This window comes from Oncorhynchus keta, unplaced genomic scaffold, assembly GCF_023373465.1.
Source record: "Oncorhynchus keta strain PuntledgeMale-10-30-2019 unplaced genomic scaffold, Oket_V2 Un_contig_6503_pilon_pilon, whole genome shotgun sequence".
In the NCBI taxonomy this organism is placed as follows: domain Eukaryota; kingdom Metazoa; phylum Chordata; class Actinopteri; order Salmoniformes; family Salmonidae; genus Oncorhynchus; species Oncorhynchus keta.
The window spans coordinates 30,333-37,500 of NW_026288901.1; the positions used below are offsets into that span (position 1 = coordinate 30,333).

The 7,168-nt window shown below is 47.4% G+C and overlaps 1 pseudogene; it reads left to right on the forward strand.

The window, feature by feature from the left end:
• The first annotated feature begins 3,594 nt into the window (after positions 1 to 3,594).
• Positions 3,595 to 7,168, forward strand: part of LOC127925918 (broad substrate specificity ATP-binding cassette transporter ABCG2-like) — a 48,613-nt pseudogene continuing 45,039 nt past the window's right edge.

Consider the following 7,168-nt stretch of genomic DNA (forward strand, 5'->3'; position numbering starts at 1 on the left):
TTGTTAGTAGAGCATTTAACCGTCTTAAAATACAGTTACATTTATTTTTGTAGGATACGAAAATGTATTCGCGGCTAGTTAGCGTTTCATTTTCGGGAGGTAATTTACAGGTGAATATATTGATATAAGGTCATTTGTCCGAGAGACATTTCCATGGTTATCAAAACGTCACGCCAGGGTAAGACTACATGAAACACAGACCTGGTATGAAGTATTTAAAAACATCTCAGGTGAAGAATAGTGTAGAAAACAATTGGAACCATTTCCTGGTTTTACCCGCTAGCTTTTACGGGTATTATGACCCACACTGTTGTACTCTATAGTCTGATTATGAAGATGTACACAGGTGAAGAACATTGATGTAGATAAACCCTAGATGACTGGCAGGGGGCGCTGTGTTGAAGCCACCACTCAGCCACCTAAATACACTAGATGACTGACAGGGGGCGCTGTGTTGAAGCCACCACTCAACCATCTAAATACACTAGATGACTGACAGGGGGCGCTGTGTTGAAGCCACCACTCAACCATCTAAATACACTAGATGACTGACAGGGGGCGCTGTGTTGAAGCCACCACTCAACCATCTAAATACACTAGATGACTGACAGGGGGCGCTGTGTTGAAGCCACCACTCAACCATCTAAATACACTAGATGACTGACAGGGGGCGCTGTGTTGAAGCCACCACTCAACCATCTAAATACACTAGATGACTGACAGGGGGCGCTGTGTTGAAGCCACCACTCAACCATCTAAATACACTAGATGACTGACAGGGGGCGCTGTGTTGAAGCCACCACTCAACCATCTAAATACACTAGATGACTGGTAGGGGGCGCTGTGTTGAAGCCACCACTCAACCATCTAAATACACTAGATGACTGACAGGGGGCGCTGTGTTGAAGCCACCACTCAACCATCTAAATACACTAGATGACTGACAGGGGGCGCTGTGTTGAAGCCACCACTCAACCATCTAAATACACTAGATGACTGACAGGGGGCGCTGTGTTGAAGCCACCACTAAACCATCTAAATACACTAGATGACTGACAGGGGGTGCTGTGTTGAAGACACCACTCAGCCATCTAAATACACTAGATGACTGACAGGGGGCGCTGTGTTGAAGCCACCACTCAGCCATCTAAATACACTAGATGACTGACAGGGGGCGCTGTGTTGAAGCCACCACTCAACCATCTAAATACACTAGATGACTGACAGGGGGCGCTGTGTTGAAGACACCACTCAACCATCTAAATACACTAGATGACTGACAGGGGGCGCTGTGTTGAAGACACCACTCAACCATCTAAATACACTAGATGACTGGCAGGGGGCGCTGTGTTGAAGACACCACTCAGCCACCACTCAGCCATCTAAATACACTAGATGACTGGCAGGGGGCGCTGTGTTGAAGACACCACTCAACCATCTAAATACACTAGATGACTGACAGGGGCGCTGTGTTGAAGACACCACTCAGCCATCTAAATACACTAGATGACTGGCAGGGGCGCTGTGTTGAAGCCACCACTCAACCATCTAAATACACTAGATGACTGACAGGGGGCGCTGTGTTGAAGCCACCACTCAGCCATCTAAATACACTAGATGACTGACAGGGGCGCTGTGTTGAAGCCACCACTCAGCCATCTAAATACACTAGATGACTGACAGGGGCGCTGTGTTGAAGCCACACCACTCAACCATCTAAATACACTAGATGACTGACAGGGGGCGCTGTGTTGAAGCCACCACTCAGCCATCTAAATACACTAGATGACTGATAGGGGGTGCTGTGTTGAAGCCACCACTCAGCCATCTAAATACACTAGATGACTGACAGGGGGCGCTGTGTTGAAGACACCACTCAGCCATCTAAATACACTAGATGACTGACAGGGGGCGCTGTGTTGAAGACACCACTCAACCATCTAAATACACTAGATGACTGACAGGGGGTGCTGTGTTGAAGACACCACTCAACCATCTAAATACACTAGATGACTGGCAGGGGGCGCTGTGTTGAAGCCACCACTCAGCCATCTAAATACACTAGATGACTGGTAGGGGGCGCTGTGTTGAAGCCACCACTCAACCATCTAAATACACTAGATGACTGACAGGGGGCGCTGTGTTGAAGCCACCACTCAACCATCTAAATACACTAGATGACTGACAGGGGGCGCTGTGTTGAAGCCACCCTCAACCAGCCATCAGACACCACCATCTAAATACACTAGATGACTGACAGGGGGCGCTGTGTTGAAGCCACCACTCAACCATCTAAATACACTAGATGACTGACAGGGGGTGCTGTGTTGAAGACACCACTCAGCCATCTAAATACACTAGATGACTGACAGGGGGCGCTGTGTTGAAGCCACCACTCAGCCATCTAAATACACTAGATGACTGACAGGGGGCGCTGTGTTGAAGCCACCACTCAACCATCTAAATACACTAGATGACTGACAGGGGGCGCTGTGTTGAAGACACCACTCAACCATCTAAATACACTAGATGACTGACAGGGGGCGCTGTGTTGAAGACACCACTCAACCATCTAAATACACTAGATGACTGGCAGGGGGCGCTGTGTTGAAGACACCACTCAGCCACCACTCAGCCATCTAAATACACTAGATGACTGGCAGGGGGCGCTGTGTTGAAGACACCACTCAACCATCTAAATACACTAGATGACTGACAGGGGGCGCTGTGTTGAAGACACCACTCAGCCATCTAAATACACTAGATGACTGGCAGGGGGCGCTGTGTTGAAGCCACCACTCAACCATCTAAATACACTAGATGACTGACAGGGGGCGCTGTGTTGAAGCCACCACTCAGCCATCTAAATACACTAGATGACTGACAGGGGGCGCTGTGTTGAAGCCACCACTCAGCCATCTAAATACACTAGATGACTGGCAGGGGGCGCTGTGTTGAAGCCACCACTCAGCCATCTAAATACACTAGATGACTGGCAGGGGGCGCTGTGTTGAACCCACCACTCAACCATCTAAATACACTAGATGACTGACAGGGGGCGCTGTGTTGAAGCCGCCGTGCCTCCATCTTGGTATTCCTCCTTCACTGGAAGCTAATAGAAATGAATGTATTAATGTCTACATTCGCTTTTGACACGTCTATTCTGCAGATACCTTTATGGTTACTTTTAAATTATATTATGTTAAACATTAAAATAACAAATATATATATAGTATTTAAGCATTTTCCTGTAAGTATTAGAGTATGTCATTATGTCCTTGAAAAATGTAATTCCATTCATTCCTATGGAGGACTGCTCCTACCGGGGAGTTCCAATATGGCCGACTGGTGGCTTCAAGCCACTCAGTTGCAAATGCATAGCGTCAGCTAGGGTTTATATATACATCATTGGTGAAGACGGGTGTTTGTTGCACGTGCTCTCCTGTTGTCAATGCCCCTGCAGCTGTCAAGGCCAAGGTTCAAAGTTCAACATCCTGCCCTCTGGTAGGGTGTGGCCACACCCATGCCCCTGTGTGATTGGTTGACAGGGGGTGTAAAGAGGCTTGGGCAGGGCAATCTGGGATATGTTGCCTTGAAGTTAGAACATAGGTTAGATAGCTACTGCAGCAGACAACTCCTCTCTCTATGTCTGTCTCTTTATCTATCTAACATCATTTCTTCTCTCTCTGTCTCTGTCTCTGTCTGTCTCTCTCTACTAGTCTGTCTCTGTCTGTCTCTCTCTACTAGTCTGTCTCTGTCTCTCTCTGTCTCTCTCTGTCTCTGTCTCTCTCTCTCTACTAGTCTGTCTCTGTCTGTCTCTCTCTCTACTAGTCTGTCTCTGTCTGTCTCTCTCTTTCTGTCTCTGTCTGTCTCTGTCTCTCTCTGTCTGTCTCTCTCTACTAGTCTGTCTCTGTCTCTCTCTGTCTCTCTCTGTCTCTGTCTGTCTCTCTCTACTAGTCTGTCTCTGTCTGTCTCTCTCTCTACTAGTCTGTCTCTGTCTGTCTCTCTCTTTCTGTCTCTGTCTGTCTCTGTCTCTCTCCTCTCTCTCTGTCTCTCTCTCTACTAGTCTGTCTCTGTCTGTCTCTCTCTCTACTAGTCTGTCTCTCTCTCTCTCTGTCTCTCTCTGTCTGTCTCTCTGACTCTCTCTCTCTCTCTCTCTCTCTCTCTCTCTCTCTCTCTCTCTCTCTACTAGTCTCTCTCTGTCTCTCTCTCTACTAGTCTGTCTCTGTCTGTCTCTGTCTCTCTCCTCCTCTCTCTCCGTCTCTCCCCTCCTCTCTCTCTCGGTGAGGAGGATGTCTAAGCCCCAGAATGGAGAGCCAGGCAGCCCAGCAGGAGCCCCAGCAGCAGATGATCCAGAGGTGATGTTCCAGATGCCTGGTCCAACCGTCTCCTTCTCCAGACTACACTACTCTGTCATGGAGAGCAATGGACTCTGCCACAAGAAAGGACCTGAGAAACACATCCTCAAAGACGTCAGGTAGGGGTGTGTGTGTGTGGGGGGGGCATCAGGTGGGGGTGTGGGGGGGAGACATCAGGTAGGGGTGTGGGGGGGGGAGACATCAGGTAGGGGTGTGGGGGGGGACATCAGGTAGGGGTATCGGGGGCAGTTAACCCACTGTTCCCACGGTTCTTACTAAGAACTTAGATCTGTCGTTCTGCTCCTGAACAGGCAGTTAACCCACTGTTCTTACTAAGACCTTAGATCTGTCGTTCTGCTCCTTCCAGGCAGTTAAACCCACTGTTCTTACTAAGACCTTTGATCTGTCGTTCTGCTCCTTCCAGGCAGTTAAACCCACTGTTCTTACTAAGACCTTAGATCTGTCGTTCTGCCCCTGAACAGGCAGTTAACCCACTGTTCTTACTAAGACCTTAGATCTGTCGTTCTGCTCCTGAACAGGCAGTTAACCCACTGTTCTTACTAAGACCTTAGATCTGTCGTTCTGACCCTGACCAGGCAGTTAACCCCTGTTCTTGACCTAAGATGTTATCTGGTGTACTGACCTGGTGTTATCTGGTGTTGACCACTGTTCTTGACCTGATGTTATCTGGTGTTGACCACTAGATCCCCTTGACCTGATGTTATCTGTTCTTGACCAAGACCTTGACCTGATGTTATCTGGTGTTGACCACTGTTCTTGACCTGATGTTATCTGGTGTTGACCACTCCCCTTGACCTGATGTTATCAGGCAGTTGACCACTGTTCCCTTGACCTGATGTTATCTGGTGTTGACCACTCCCCTTGACCTGATGTTATCTGTGTTGACCACTCCCCTTGACCTGATGTTATCTGGTGTCTGACCACTCCCCTTGACCTGATGTTATCTGGTGTTGACCACTCCTTGACCTGTTATCTGGCGTTGACCACTCCCTTTGACCTGATGTTATCTGGTGTTGACCACTCCCCTTGACCTGTTATCTGGTGTTGACCACTCCCCTTGACCTGATGTTATCTGGTGTTGACCACTCCCCTTGACCTGATGTTATCTGGTGTTGACCACACCCCTTGACCTGATGTTATCTGGTGTTGACCACTCCCCTTGACCTGATGAATTTAAATAGTTGGGGAAAACAGTTGTGTTAAAGTTCCTCTCAGTGCTTTACTAGGCTGTAGTCCAGTTGTTCACAACACACTATACTTCTTCCTTAGACCTCACTGTGTTCTCTCTCAGTGCTTAATAATATATAATAATATATGCCATTTAGCAGACGCTTTTATCCAAAGCGACACACACAGGCTTTATCTCTGTAGGCTAACAAGTTCCTGAGCACAAGTCATTGGTTATGCTTTTGTAATGGTAGATGCTCTTGATTGGTCATTTTATGGCATGGTCACTTTTGATTGGTTGGTTCTATGTCATGGTAATTTCTGATTGGTGATTCTGTGTCATGTTCATTTCTGATGGGCTTTTTCCAGCGGCATCATGAGACCAGGGATGAACGTTGACCATCATGGGGCCAACAGGAAGTGGAAAAACATCGTAAGTCACATACACACTCTCCTTGACCTCTCCTCTCCTCTCCTCTCCTGATGTCTCCTCTCCACTCCTCTCCTCTCCTCCTCTCCTCTCCTCTCCCCTCCTCTTATCCTCTCCTCTCCTCTCCTCTTATCCTCTTCTCTTATCCTCTCCTCTCCTCTTATCCTCTTCTCTTATCCTCTCTTATCCTCTCCTCTCCTCTCCCCTCCTCTTATCCTCTCCTCTCCTCTCCTCTCCTCTCCTCTCCTCTCCTCTCCTCTCCTCTCCTCTCCTCTTATCCTCTCCTCTTATCCTCTCCTATTCTCTTATCTTGTCCTCTCCTCTCCTATTCTCTTATCTTGTCCTCTCCCCTCCTCTTATCCTCTTCTCTTATCCTCTCCTCTCCTTTCCTCTTATCCTCTCCTTTCCTCTTATCCTCTCCTATTCTCTTATCTTGTCCTCTCCTCTCCTCTCCTATCCTCTTCTCTTATCCTCTCCTCTCCTCTCCTCTCCCCTCCTCTTATCCTCTCCTCTCCTCTTATCCTCTTCTCTTATCCTCTCCTCTCCTTTCCTCTTATCCTCTCCTTTCCTCTTATCCTCTCCTATTCTCTTATCTTGTCCTCTCCTCTCCTCTCCTCTTCTCTTCTCTTATCCTCTCCTTTCCTCTTGTCCTCTCTTCTCCTATTCTCTTATCTTGTCCTCTCCTCTCCTATTCTCTTCTCCTCTCCTCTCCTCTCCTCTCCTCTCCTCTCCTCTCTTATCCTCTCTTATCCTCTCCTCTCCTCTCTTGTCCTCTCCTCTCCTCTCTCCCTAGTCTCCTGGATGTGATAGCAGGTCGTAAGGACCCAGCAGGGTTGAAGTTTGGTCAGGTTCTGATCGATGGGAAGATGGTGGACTCTGACCTCCGACTCATATCTGCCTACGTGGTGCAGGTGAGGGAGGGTGTGTGTTGTCTACCTTTTCTAAAAACCTTCACTATGGTGTTGACAGACTGGTTAAAATGATGATCTGATGATGAGACATGGCATCACCAATATCCAATATAGTATCAGATCAATCAATTTTATAACCAATATAGTATCAGATCAATCAATTTTATAACAAATATAGTATCAGATCAATCATTTTAATATCCAATATAGTATCAGATCAATCAATTTTATAACCAATATAGTATCAGATCAATCATTTTAATATCCAATATAGTATCAGA